A 13,665-nucleotide genomic window follows, 5' to 3' on the forward strand; every position below is an offset into this window, starting at 1 on the left:
ACATGGTATTATATCAATCTCTTTAAATTTGCTAAGGCTTGATTTGTGGCCTAATATGTGGTCTATTCTAGAAAATGTTCCATATGCTGTTGAGAAGAATGTGTATCCTCTAATTATTCTGTGAAATGTCCTGTAAATGTCTGTTAGGTCAATTTGCTCAGTAGCATGTTGTAACTTCAATATATTTTTATTGACATTCTGTGTGAATGATTTGTCCATTGACAACCCTGAAACTTTAACTCTTGTATTCTACCCTTTGACCATGATGTGCTTCTCTCTGATCATTATTTAATTATTTCACTTTTTACTACTTAAGTATTAACAAAATTTTATTTCATAGATTTTCCAAACCCTTATCTTCCACCTTTCTCCTCAAATTATTGCCTTTCTCTGGCTTTGTTCCTAGCCCTTCTTCTTTCCCTACCTAGAAAAAAAACTTCATGGGTTCACAAATTTAATAACATTCACTTAGGATTTGTTAAACCCTAAAGGTGTTAACAGTCATGAGATCTGAATCTGGAAAAACTCTGGATTCAAATTATATCTCTTATCACCAGCTATAAGAATTTTTTTTTTTTGACAGGCAGAATGGATAGTGAGAGAGAGAGAGAGAGAGAGAGAAAGGTCTTCCTTTTGCCGTTGGTTCACCCTCCAATGGCCGCTGCAGCTGGCACATCGCGCTGATCTGAAGCCAGGAGCCAGGTACTTATCCTGGTCTCCCATGCAGGTGCATGGCCCAAGCACTTGGGCCATCCTCCACTGCACTCCCTGGCCATAGCAGAGAGCTGGCCTGGAAGAGGGGCAACCGGGACAGAATCCGGCGCCCCGACCGGGACTAGAACCTGGTGTGCTGGCGCCGCAAGGCGGAGGATTAGCCTATTGAGCCATGGCGCCGGCCAAGCTATAAGAATTTATATACAATGAAGACTTAGAAATAAATACAATAATGTATACAGAACATTTACTATAGTGGCTGGCATATATTAGATCTTCAAGCTAATGTTTTTTAAGATTTATTTTGTTTATTTGAAAGAGTTAGAGAGAGAGAGAGAGAGAGAGAGAGAAAGAGAGAAGGTTTCCATCTGCTGGTTCACTCCCCCAAGTGGCTGCAATGGCTAAGAGCTGAGCCAAGCCAAAGCCAGGAGCCAGGATTTTCATCTCCCATGTGGGTGGAGGGGCTCACACACCTGAGCCATCTTCCATTGCTTTTCCAGGTGCATTAGCAGGGAGTTGGATTGGAAGTGGATCAGCTGGGACTCAAACTGGCAACCATATGGAATGCCAGTGCTAGAGGCAGCAGTGTTAAACCACTATGCCACAATATTGGTCCTAATGTTTTTTCCTTAATCTCACAGCAAGTGGTGATTTTAGGTTTTTTATAAAACATTTACACAACAAAAATATGTAATGTAGAAAAACATTAAGTATTCCTTCATCTTGACCTCTCCTTTCCAACTACACACACATATACACACTCATACACACACTCATCTTTTTTATAGATAACCACTATTAACAGTCTGATCTGGGGCCTGCATTGTGGCATTGATGGTAAAGACACCACCTGCAGTGCTGGCAGCCCATATAAGCGCTGGTTTGAGACCTGGCTGCTCCACTACTGATCCAGCTCCCTGCTACGTCCTGGAAAAGCAGTAGAAGATAGCCCAAGTCTTTCATCTCTATAATAAATTGTCAAACATTAATGAAAGAAATCATCAAGGGGGTCAGCACTGTGATATAGTGGGTAAAGCCACCGCCTGCAGTGCCAGCATCCCATATGGGTGCTGGTTCAAGTCTTGGCTGCTCCACTTCCTATCCAGCTCCCTGCTATGGCCTGGGAAAGCAGCAGCAGATGTCTGAGGTGTTTGGACCCCTGCATTGTCATGGGAGACCTGGAAGAAGCTCCTGGCTCCTGGCTTCAGATTGGCCCAGCTCTGGCCATTGTGGCCATTTGCAAAGCGAACCAGTAGAAGGAAGATTTCTCTCTTGGCCTCTGCTTCTGCCTCTGCCTCTCTGTAACTCTACCTTTCAAATAAATAAATAATTTTTTTTTAAAAAAAGTCTGATCTGTAATCTTCCAGTCTAAATACTACTTATTTATCAATCCTAAACTTAAGTAACATCTCCCAAAGCTTTCTCTAACTCTTATAGTCAAGGTCAGTTAATGCCTTCTATTTTCTACTATAAAATCTTGGAGTTACTTGGAGTTATCTTTAGTTGTTTTTTGGTTTATATCCAGAACGAATTGTATAAATGTATAAGCTGAAATGTATAAATTGCATTAACATACTGAAATTATTTTTTACTATTTTTGGAGGTGCAAGGATTTAACATCACTAAGATTGATAATTATTATCTCCAGTTTACAAAGACAGAAATTGAGGTTTACTGGATGTAACAGACATCATCGGTGCTCTACTCATATTCCTTTGGCCCACCATTGAGGCTATCTGCAGCTACAATAGCAATTTTCAGAAGAACGCTGCTCAGGGAAGGCTGCCAAGGGAATTAATAGGAAGTTGACACTCTTAATAGTAACCCTCTACCACTGAGGGAAGGGAATTGGTGGATAAATATCCTGCTTGTCTTGTCTCTCCGTTGAATAATTCTGAGTTATGTTCTATACAGTCTCTTAGAGGGTATTCAGTCAAATTGAGTTCCAGTTCTTCAATGATAACATACTCATTAACATATTTCTTGTTGGTTTTCCTTCCGCATCTCCCTCACAAAGCTTTCCACATAAAGTTCTCTGTACCCCAATTCCTATCTCAGAGTCTTAGTTATGGAGGCACTCAATTTAAGATAAATAAATTGCTTAAAGTCCACATGGCTCTACATAGCCTACGTTCTGTTGTATTTTTACTACATTCTAACTTGTTCTGAACTTACTTTTTTAACTTACTCAAAATTAAATTTAGATGTGGCATAAACCCAGAGAAGGGTGGCAGATATAGTTTAAAAAGAGAATACCAGGGGCTGGTGCTGTGGTGCAGCAGGTTAAACTGCTGCCTCCATATCCCAAACGGATGCCACTTTGACTGCAGGCTACTCCGTTTCCGATCCAGCTCCTTGCTAATGCTCCTGGGAAAGCAGCAGAACATGTCCCAAGTCCCTTGGCCCCTGCACCCTCCTGGAAGGCCTGGAGGAGGTTCTTAGCTCCTACCTTCAGCCTGGCCTGGCCCCCGTGGTTGTGACCATTGGGAAGTGGGTCAGAGAAGATTTCTCTCTCTCTCCCTGTAACTCTGCCTTCCAAATAAATAAATACACATCATTTCTGACATGAATAAAATTAACTGCATTTTTAAAGAAAAGATTAACTTATTTACTTGGAAGGCAGAGTTAGAGAGAGTAAAAGACACAGAGAGAGATCTTTCATCTACTGGTTCATTCCCCAAATGTCTTGGCCCAGGCGATGCCAGGAGCCTGAGCTTCCTCCAGGTCACGCACATGGGTGCCAGAGCCCAAGCACTTGTGCCATCTTCGACTTCTCTCCTAGGCCATTAGCATGAGCTAGATCAGAAGTAGGGGAACTGGGACAAGAACCAGCACCCCTATGGGATGCTGGCTTCACAGGCTGTGACCTCACCTGCTACACCACAACACTAGCCCCAATTAATTGCATTTTGAAAAGTATTTGATGGATTATGCTAATGGAAAGTAGATTGAGGCAGAATTCATTGTTTTCATCACGTTCTATGTCTTACTCTTTTGTAAGGTTCAAATCTTAATTTTGCAATAAGGCAAGGACAGATATTACTGTGTGCCTTAAGGTATTAAACATCATTACTTGGCTGGCGCCGCGGCTCACTTGGCTAATCTTCCGCCTGTGGCGCTGGCACACCGGGTTCTAGTCCCGGTTGGGGCGCCGGATTCTGTCCCGGTTGCCCCTCTTTCAGGCCAGCTCTCTGCTGTGGCCCGGGAAGGCAGCAGAGGATGGTCCAAGTGCTTGGGCCCTGTGCCTGCATGGGAGACCAGGAGGAAGCACCTGGCTCCTGGCTTCAGATTGGTGCACATGCTGGCCACAGCGCACTGGCCGTAGTGGCCATTTGGGGGGTGAACCAACAGAAAGGAAGATTTTTCTCTCTGTCTCTCTCTCTCACTAACTCTGCCTGTCCAAAAAAAAAAAAAAAAAATCATAACTACTATAGCATCTATAAAAGACTGTTCTGGAAGGCCCAGAATAGGGCAGTTTTTCTTTTCATTTTTTCCCGTCCTTCCGTCCTCCCTTCCTTCCTTTCTTTTCTTTCTCTCTTTTCTTCCTTCTCTCTTTCTGTGTTAGAATCAGCATTTCCTTCTCTAAAATTTTTTACTTATTTATACTTACCGAAAAGCAGAGAAATGGACAGAATCTTTCATTGGCTGGGTCACTTTCCAATTTAACAATCTGGACTGGACCAGGTCAAAAAGCTGGGAGCCCTGGAATTCCATGTCGTCCAGATGGGGGTGGGAAGTACTTGAGCCCTCATCTGCTGCCTTTCTGGGTGCGCATAAAGAGAAGCTGGAATCAGCAGAACCAAATCGCGACTGAAACCCAGGAAGCGAGGTTCCTAGTTGCCACCAAATGCCCGCCCCACTTCCTCAAGAAGAATCAAGCTTTTCCCTTACAAGCAGAGCTATTCAAGTCTGAGGCGTCAACTAAGCACAGACTCTTACAGGAACTGTAGACCAGAGAGGGAAGCCATTGTCCCCAAAGCTCTGTGAACGGCAAAGAAAAAGTGCAAGAGAAAACCAGAGTAAAAGTGAGTTCTATATTGCTTACTCAAATCTGCCAACAGGAGACTCCATGGAGGTCACCAATCTTCACAGGAGTAAACGGAGTGGGGACTTTTTTTCTCTGGGAGCATTTGAAGCTTGCTGGTGCAGCGCTAATGGAGATGACACAAGACACTAAGGAGTTGTGAAACCAAAAAGGACAACCGAAAGCCTAGAAGCAAAGCGTGAACTCAGCAGTTTTCCCACCCTGCGATGCCCCTGCGCCTGGCCGGAAGCCAGAGCCTCACGTGGAAGCCGGGTCTTGAGAGTCGGAAGCTGTTCTGGCAGAAAGCTGGCGCTCAACAGGCGGCTTGAAAACAGGCTTGGAGGGCGGGAAAACTAGGGTTCTGCAGTTAAAGAATGTTTGTAATGGTTGGCTCAAGTTGTCAGCTGACGGACACATCTGCTGTGTTTCCAAAAGACTCTCTGAGTCCATCTCCACAGTCTCCTGTCTGATTTCGGGCCTTCTGAGGTAACCCTTCTCGGCGGCTCACTGCACTCAGTGGTGGGCCATGTCCTTCCACGCTCCTGCGCTGGGAACATTGCCTATACTTCTTGTGGCTGCTGTGAAAGGCCTCTGGCTGGATCTCCAAGGGCAAAGAGTATGTATATTTTAGTCATTTAGTATTTGCTTTAAGTCAGCCGCATAGATTTATATGTGCATACAACTCCTGAAAGACAATTTGACCTTAGTTTTATCAACTTTGACATTAATTTCAGTGATTATTTTTTCAATCAGCACACAGCACTGAGAATCAATGTGCCAAATCCTGAGGAAATGAAACATTTTTTGCTCTCAGGAAGCACCCGTTAGGAAAAAATACTCAGTTCAAGCATTTCAGTGCTTCTCCATATATAGTCAATTCAAGGAGCATTTATTGCATATTAAGTCTGGGCTAGGTATTGGACACAGGAAGTTCCGTCAGTCTTTTAGTTCTTTGAGCTCACAGTTTTGGTGGGGGAAAGCAACAGAGCAGAAAACAGTTACTTTTCAAGGTACATGATGAATGCTGATAAATTCAATTACCCAGATTCAGAACAGGTGCGAGTACAAGAGACAGCTGAGTTCTACATATATATTAAACATGCATGTTTAGAGGGAATTGGAAAGGCTTTGTAGAGGATGTAACTTGGGAGGTAGTCCTTGGGAGGAGGAGTTATGTTTACAAGTGGAGTTCTGGCTTAAGGTTTGTACTTTCTAACCTCATTTGAGGGCTTTGCTCCATTTTCCTTTTTTTTTCTCTTGCTTTCCAGTCTACTTTGCCATCCTCCCATTTAACCCTTGGTCCACTTTTGTGGTAACAGCCTAGGCCAAAGTATATTACATTAAAAATGATAATTACCTTTAATTAAAAATCTTATCTCTGCAGGGGTAGTACTTTGGGAAGAAATACTTTTTGTTTTATGTAATATGCTGTAGCCAAGTCAGCAGAGCACAGTTCCCATGGCCCATCTGTTAGAACACAAAAATAGCCTCACTATGTAGAAACAGATGTGTAAAATGGTATTCATTAAAATGAGATTCCACCTGTAATAGAAAGCAGAAAGTGTATGCAAAAGGAATGTTGTAAGGTTGTAGTCTTTGCTATTGCTTTCCATTCTCTTAGGAATGTGTGTTTGTGGATGAAACTTTGCTAATAGCAATATGCTTCTGGTTTTAGTGTCTAGAGCAATCACCCTAGACTCCTTAGAGTAGCAGTCATGAAAAAAATACCTCTAGGGTGCTAGGATGAGTGCCTTCTAACCAATGAACAAAAATATATTGGGCAGAGAATTACTGACTATCCTATATTAGTGATAAAAATGAAAGTTTATTGCTTATCTTCTGCCTCAGGTGCTTAATTGCACATTTAAAAAGAATCCTATAAAGGAGATATGCTTATTTTATAGGTGAAACTTATGATAAATAAATTGTCCAGTTTCATAGCTAGATTGAGATTCAAGACTCAGATTCCTAAGCCAATGTTTTCTTTACATTATTTCACATTTTCTTTACAATAATGGAGGCATGCAGTGGTTAAATAACCTACGATATCAGTAGTATCCAGAATATAAATCTAAGTCTGATTCCAAAGTCCCTGCCATGTCCTTCTATGTATTTTTAGCCATTGCTTTGAAGTTAATTTAGCTCCATTTTTGTCACAAAATAAAAGTAGATACCATCTAGTGGAATAGAATTCTAAATTAGCAAGCCAGGCTAGCATTAATAACCACATGCAGTTCAGAAAACCCTTATGCAAATTGGTGAAAATAATGAGGCATTTCTGAATGGATTTAAAATGTAGATTAACTTTATTACTTCTTAAACCATATTCTTTCATTCACTAATCCAACAAGTATTTGTTGATTTCTTACTTTGTGTGTGGCATGGGATCAATTAGATAAGAAATCTTGTCTTCATGTAGTTCACATCCTGGTTGGAGATGCAGGCAATACGATAAATATAAATCAGCAAAATATGTTGCCCATTAGTTGGTAAGAGTTGAATAGAAAAGTCAAATGGGGAATGGGGGTAGGAAGTGTGTGGTGAAAATTGTTGCAATTTTAAGTTGTGTGGCCACAGAGGGCCATTCTTTAAGGAAGGCAGGGGAGAGAGCCAAAGAGATATATGGGAAGGGCATTCCAATGGAAGCAATGTCAAGTGCAGAAGCCTTCAGGTCAGTGTGGCAGGAACCAAATATGGAAAGTATAGATAGTAAGATAAGATTGGAGTGCTAATGAAAGGGGAGTCAGTTCATGAAGGGCCATATGGGTCACAGTGACTTACTTATTTGATTTTGTTCTGAGATGGAATCTGTTGAAGTACATTGAACTGATGAGTGATTGGATCTGCTGTGTGTTTTAACAGGATGGCTTTGGCTACTGTGTTGATAATACTGAAGGAGAACAAGGAAAGAAGTATAAACAATAATCAGGAAGTTATTACAGTAAGTAATCCAGGAAAAAGATCTCCATCAGGCGATTGGGGGGAGGGATAAGACTGAAGTCAGGGTAATTATCCCTCTGGATTTTTCCCTGCAAGGTCACGTTGCTGTATCTCTTGACTAAAGGCCACTGTTCTTCTCAAGATAGCTAATTCTACACAATTCTTTATTTTCAACTTATGAAAACTTCTCTCCCCTTCTGTCTTTAGATCTAGGAGTGGTAATACTGGGCTACTATTAAGTGCAGGGATAATGAAATACCTCTGTGGTTTCCCTATACCTACATCTTATAAATATCCTTTTATTAAAACAAACTTCATTGAATTATATTTTTCAACTATGCCATGTTTCCTGTTGAGACCCGATTAATATGTAATTCTTCAGTTTGAGAAACAATGCAGGTGTTTAGCCAGCAGTTAAGATGCCCAGGTCCCATATCCTAGTACCTGAGTTCAATACCCAGCTCTGGCTCCTGATCCCAATTTCCTGATAATGCAGATTCACAGATGCATCAGTACTTGCTCAAGTAATTGGGTTCCTGCCACCCATATGGGAGATCTGGATTGAGTTTCTGGCTTTCAGCTTTAGCCTGGCCCAGCTCCAGCGATTGTAGGCATTTGGGAAATGAGCCATCAGATGGGAGTAAAACCTGTCTCTCTCTCTCTCTCCCCCTCTCTCTTTAAAAAAAAAAAATGCAGTTTAGTAAGAGCTTCCAAAATGGCAGAGCGGGGAGGGAGCTTACTGCTCTAGTCTAGGAGAAGATTGTTTAAAAAAAAAAAAGTGGAGAGAGTGCAGTCTCAGGAGAGAATTAGGGAGAAAATGGCAGAGGAAACTCTATGCAAATTAGAGGGACACAGTGGAGCTATGTGGAGGGCATGGACTCCCACAACTGAGGACTCCAGGAGCTGAGAGCCTACATACCAGCATTGGAGTGATGTGAGACCAGACTGCAGTAGCCCAAGCCACTGGCAATAAAGCTTCAGGAAGACCTAGAGGGAACCAGCTTGGAGCCCCATGAAGGATAGTATGCCTTACAAACTAGAGAGAAGGAAAAAAAAAAAAGGAGTGACACATTTCTCTCTCTCTGATCACCTTACAACAGCATGCTGTAACAAGCCAATAGAAAAGGCACCATTTTGGACATAGGTAACAGCTACAGTAGCTCGCATACCACCCAGCAACCAGCCGAGTGGAGACTCCTGACTCTGATGAGAACTAATGTGGGCTGGGTGCTCATGGCTGTGGGAGGCTTGTGTGCCAGGACTGTGAAAAAAAATTGAGGTTCTGTGGGAGGACTCTCTGTATGGCTGGGACTTTGGGCAGTCACTGTGAGAGACTCTACACGCTTCAGGGCTTCATGGTTACCTGATGAGGGATATTGCTGGGGAAACTGAGCTTATACTGAGAACTGCACAGATCCTTTGTGTGGTCCTTGGGGCTGAATGGATGCATATTATACCCACTGGGGCTAACGCTCAGGCACTGATCTCCTTTGAGGAGAGGAACTCAGCTGAGCATAATAAACCTCCTTCTGATAAAAAAAGGAGGTTTACCATGCCAAACCTGGTCTATCACCTTAGACATGCCCTTCACCCTGGAGAACTGAACAGAGCTCCGTGGCCACAACCACCACACGCCTCCAGATATTCACTGAAAGCAGACACTCCACTAATCTACAGAGGAATATTACAAAGATAAAAGCCTTCACAGAGATAAAAAAAAAAAAAGAAGAAACCAACAAGTATCTCCACAAATGCTGAATAACAAATGTACCAAATCAAGAAACAAGAATAAGGAAGACATGGGGCTAGACTGGGTTAATTCTCGGCCTGTGGTGCTGGTATCCCATATGGGTGCCAGTTCAAGTCTCAGCTGCTCCTCTTCTGATCCAGCTCTCTGCTGTGGCCTGGAAAAGCAGTAGAAGATGCCTAAGTCCTTGGGCCCATGTACCCACAGGGGAGATCCAGAAGAAGCTCCTGGCTCCTGGGTTTGGATCGACCCAGTTCTGGCCATTGCAGCCATAGGGGAGTGAACCACCAGATGGAAGACTTTTCTCTCTGGCTCTTCCTCTCATTGTCTGTAACTCTTACTCTACCTCCCAAATAAATAAAATCTTAAAAAAAAAAAAAAGAATAAGGAAGACAAGATGATGGTCCCAAAAGAACACAACACTTCAATACTAGACTCTGCAGATGATGAGACTGAAGAAATGCCAGCAATGGAATTCAAAAAATTGATCATAAGGTTACATAGAAGTAATCAGAAGCAAATGCATGAACTAGTGAAATCTGCACATGACATGGAAGAAAATTTCTCCCATGAAAATGAGATCTTAAAGAGAAAGCAAAATGAAATGAAAAATTCAATAGAACAAATTAAAAATTGCAGTGGAAAGTCTTAACAGAATCCATGAAGCAGAAAAAAGAATATCAGATTAAGAAGACAAATCTCAGGAAATCTCATTCAAATCAAAAATAAGAAAGAGGAAATTAGAAAGGTAAAAAACACTGTTGGGAATCTACAGGGTACTATCAAAAGACCCAACATTCAGGTTCTAGGAATTACTGAAGGTGTGGAAAGAGAGAAAGGATTAGAAGGTTTTTTAGTGAAATAATAACAGAAAACTTTCCTAATTTGGAGAAAGGGAATCCAAGTACAGGAAGCACACCAAACTCCTAATAGCCATGACAAGAAAAGATCTTCACCACAACACATTGTAATCAAACTCACACAGTAAAACATAAAAGATTCTAAAACGTGCACAAGAGAAATGACAGATTACTTTCAGAGGATCTCCAGTTAGGTTCACACCAAAATTCTCATCAGAAAACCTGTAGGCTAAGAGACAATAGTGAGATATTTTCCAAGTCTTCAGAGAAAAAAGCTGTTAACCCAGAATATTATACCCTGCAAAGCTGTCATTTATGAATGAAGGTGAAATAAAGACCTTCTATAACAATCAAAATTGAAAGAATATGTCACCACTGATCCAGCCTTGCAATAAATGCTTAACAATGTGCTACACACAGAAACACAGAAACATGGTTGACACTACAGAAGAAGGTAAAGGAAGAAAACCTCCCAGTAAAAGTTCAAAGGAAATTCAAAGTAAAAAACAGGAATATTTTTGGAAAAATGGCAGGAAAAAGTTGTTTCTTATCAAGTCACCTTGAATAAATGGCCTCAACTCTCCAGTTAAAAGACACAGACTGGCTGAATGGGTTAAAAAACAAAACACTTCTATTTGCTGCTTATAAGAAACACATTTCACCAAGAAAGATGTATGCAGACTGAAAGGGGAAGGATGGAAAAAGATAGTCTATGCCAACAGAAACCAAAAAAGAGCTAGTGTAGCCATCCTAATGATATACAAAATAGATTTTAACACAAAAACTGTTAAAATAGACAAAGAAGGGCACATGTAATGATTAGGGATTGATTCAACAGGAAGATGTAACTATTATAAACATATATGCACCTAATTACAGGGCACCTGGCTATTGAAAAAAAATATTTCCAGCGCCGCAGCTCACTAGGCTAATCCTCTGCCTGCAGCGATGGCACCCCAGGTTCTAGTCCCAGTTGGGGTGCCAATTCTGTCCCAGTTGCTTCTCTTCCAGTCCAGCTCTCTGCTGTGGCCTGGGAAGACAGTGGAGGATGGCCCAGGTGCTTGGGCCCTGCACCTGCATGGGAGACCAGGAGGAAGCACCTGGCTCCTGGCTTCAGATTGGCGCAGTGCGCCAGCCATGGTGGCCATTTCGGGATGAACCAATGGAAGGAAGACTTTTCTCTCTGTCTCTCTCTCTCTGTCTAATTCTGCCTGTCAAAATAAATAATAAATAAAGAAAAGAAATGTTAATGGATCTAAAGGGAGACAGATTCCAATACAATATTAATGGAGGACTTCAATACTCACTTGCAGCAATGGGCAGATCAACTAGACAGAAAAGAAGCAAGGAAACAGCAGATTGATACTATAGACCAAATGGACCTAACAGATATCTACAGAAGTTTTCATCCTACAGTTGCAGAATACACATTCTCCTTACCAGTGCATGGAACGTTCTCTAGGATTGACCACATAGTAGGCCATAAAGGGAGTCTCAGCAAATTAAAAAAAAAATCATACCATGTATCATCTTGGACCACAATGCTGTGAAGTGGGAAATCAGCAACTCAGGAATCTCTAGAGCATATGCAAACACAAGGAGGCTGAACAACATGCTTCTGAATGAACAGTGGGTTATATAAGAAATTAAAAGACAAATCAAAAAATTTCTGGAAACAAATGAAATGATACAACTATGAAAACTTATGGATACAGCAACAGTAGTGTTGAGAGGAAAGTTTATAGCAATTGATGCCTAAACCAAGAAATTGGAAAGGCACCAAATAAATGAGCTATCAATGCATCTCAAGGATCTAGAAAAACAAAAGCAAACCAAACCCAAATAGTAGGAGAAAATAAATAATTAAAATCAAAGAAGAAATCAACAAAATTGAAACCTAAAAAACAACACAAAGGATACGCAAAACAAGAGCTGGTTTTCTGAAAAAATAAGCAATACTGACACACCATTGTCCAACTAACCAAAAAAAGTAGAGATAAGACCCAAATCAATAAAATTAGGGATGAAAAAGTAACAACAGACACCACAGGAATAAAAAGAAGCATCAGAAATCGCTACAAAGAGCTGTATGCCAACAAACTGGAAAACCTAGAAGAAATGGATAGATTCCTGGACACATACAACCTACCTAAATTAAACCATGAAGATACAGAAAACCTAAACAGACCCATAACTAAGAAGGAAATTAAATCAGCAATAAAGACCCTCCCAACAAAGAAAAGCCCAAAACTAAATGGCTTCACTGCTGAATTCTACTAGACATTTAAAGAAGAACTAATTTTTATTCTACTAAAGTTATTCAAAAACAATTGAAAGGAAGGGAATCATCCCAAATTTTCTATGAAGCCAGCATCACCTTAATTCCTAAACCTGAAAAAGATATAACAGAGAATGAAAATTACAGACCATCTTCACTGATGAACATAGATGCAAAAATCCTCAACAAAATTCTAACCAATTGAATCCAACAGCATATCAGAAAGATCATTCATCTGGACCAAGTGAGATTTATCCCTGGTATGCAGGATGGTTCAACATTCACAAATAAATCAATGTGATACATCACATTAACAAAGTGAAGAAAAATACCATATATCATCTCAATAGATGCAGAGAAAGCATTTGATAAAAAACAGTATCCTTTCATAATGAAAACTCTAAGCAAATTGGGTATAGAAGGAATATTCCTCAACATAATCAAGGCAATTTATGACAAACACATGGCCAGTATCCTATTGAATGGGGAAAAGTTGGAACCATTTCCACTGAGATCTGGAACCAAACAAGCATGCCCACTCTCACCATTGCTATTCAATACAATGCTGGAAGTTTTAGCCAGAGCCATTAGGCAAGGAAAAGAAATCAAAGGGATACGAATTGGGAAGGAGGAAGTCAAACTATGCTTATTGGCAGATGACATGATTCTATATATAGGGGACCCAAATTACTCCACCAGGAGACTTTTGGACCTCAGAAGAGTTTGGTAAAGTAGCAGGATATAAAACCAATACACAAAAATCAACAGCCTTTGTATACACAGACAACATCAAGGCTGAGATTGGGCTTCTATGATCAATTTCATTTACAATAGCTAAAAAAAAAAAAAACCCTCAAATACCTTGGAACCCATTGAACCAAAATTGTCAAAGATCTCCACGATGAGAATTACAAAACATTAAAGAAAGAAATATATTTGACCAAGGAACTAAAAACAATCCCAGGAACAAGGACAGTCTCTTCAATAAATGGTGCTTTGAAAACTGGATTTCCACGTGCAGATGATGCAAGACCCCTACCTTACACCTTACACAAAAATCCACTCAAATGGATTAAAGATCTAAATCTGTGTCCTGACACCT

General features: G+C 40.9%; 2 long non-coding RNA genes across 4 annotated transcripts in view; one reads left to right on the top strand and one right to left on the bottom strand.

The window, feature by feature from the left end:
* Positions 1–4,275: 4,275 nt before the first annotated feature.
* On the bottom strand, positions 4,276–4,877 carry LOC149125713 (uncharacterized). The gene is made up of 2 exons (XR_016211039.1): positions 4,760–4,877; positions 4,276–4,477 (listed from the first exon to the last, which is right to left on the bottom strand). It is a non-coding gene; the product is annotated as an uncharacterized LOC149125713 (long non-coding RNA).
* Positions 4,878–5,215: 338 nt separating this feature from the next.
* Positions 5,216–13,665, top strand: part of LOC149125714 (uncharacterized) — a 50,248-nt gene continuing 41,798 nt past the window's right edge. For all 3 annotated transcript variants that reach the window (XR_016211038.1, XR_016211036.1, XR_016211037.1), the window contains exons 1-2: positions 5,216–5,354; positions 7,601–7,679. This is a non-coding gene — a long non-coding RNA (uncharacterized LOC149125714). The remainder of the gene's footprint in view (positions 5,355–7,600; positions 7,680–13,665) is intronic.

This window comes from Oryctolagus cuniculus, chromosome 7 (genome assembly GCF_051225735.1).
Source record: "Oryctolagus cuniculus isolate XC-2025 breed Fujian yellow rabbit chromosome 7, ASM5122573v1, whole genome shotgun sequence".
Taxonomy (NCBI): domain Eukaryota; kingdom Metazoa; phylum Chordata; class Mammalia; order Lagomorpha; family Leporidae; genus Oryctolagus; species Oryctolagus cuniculus.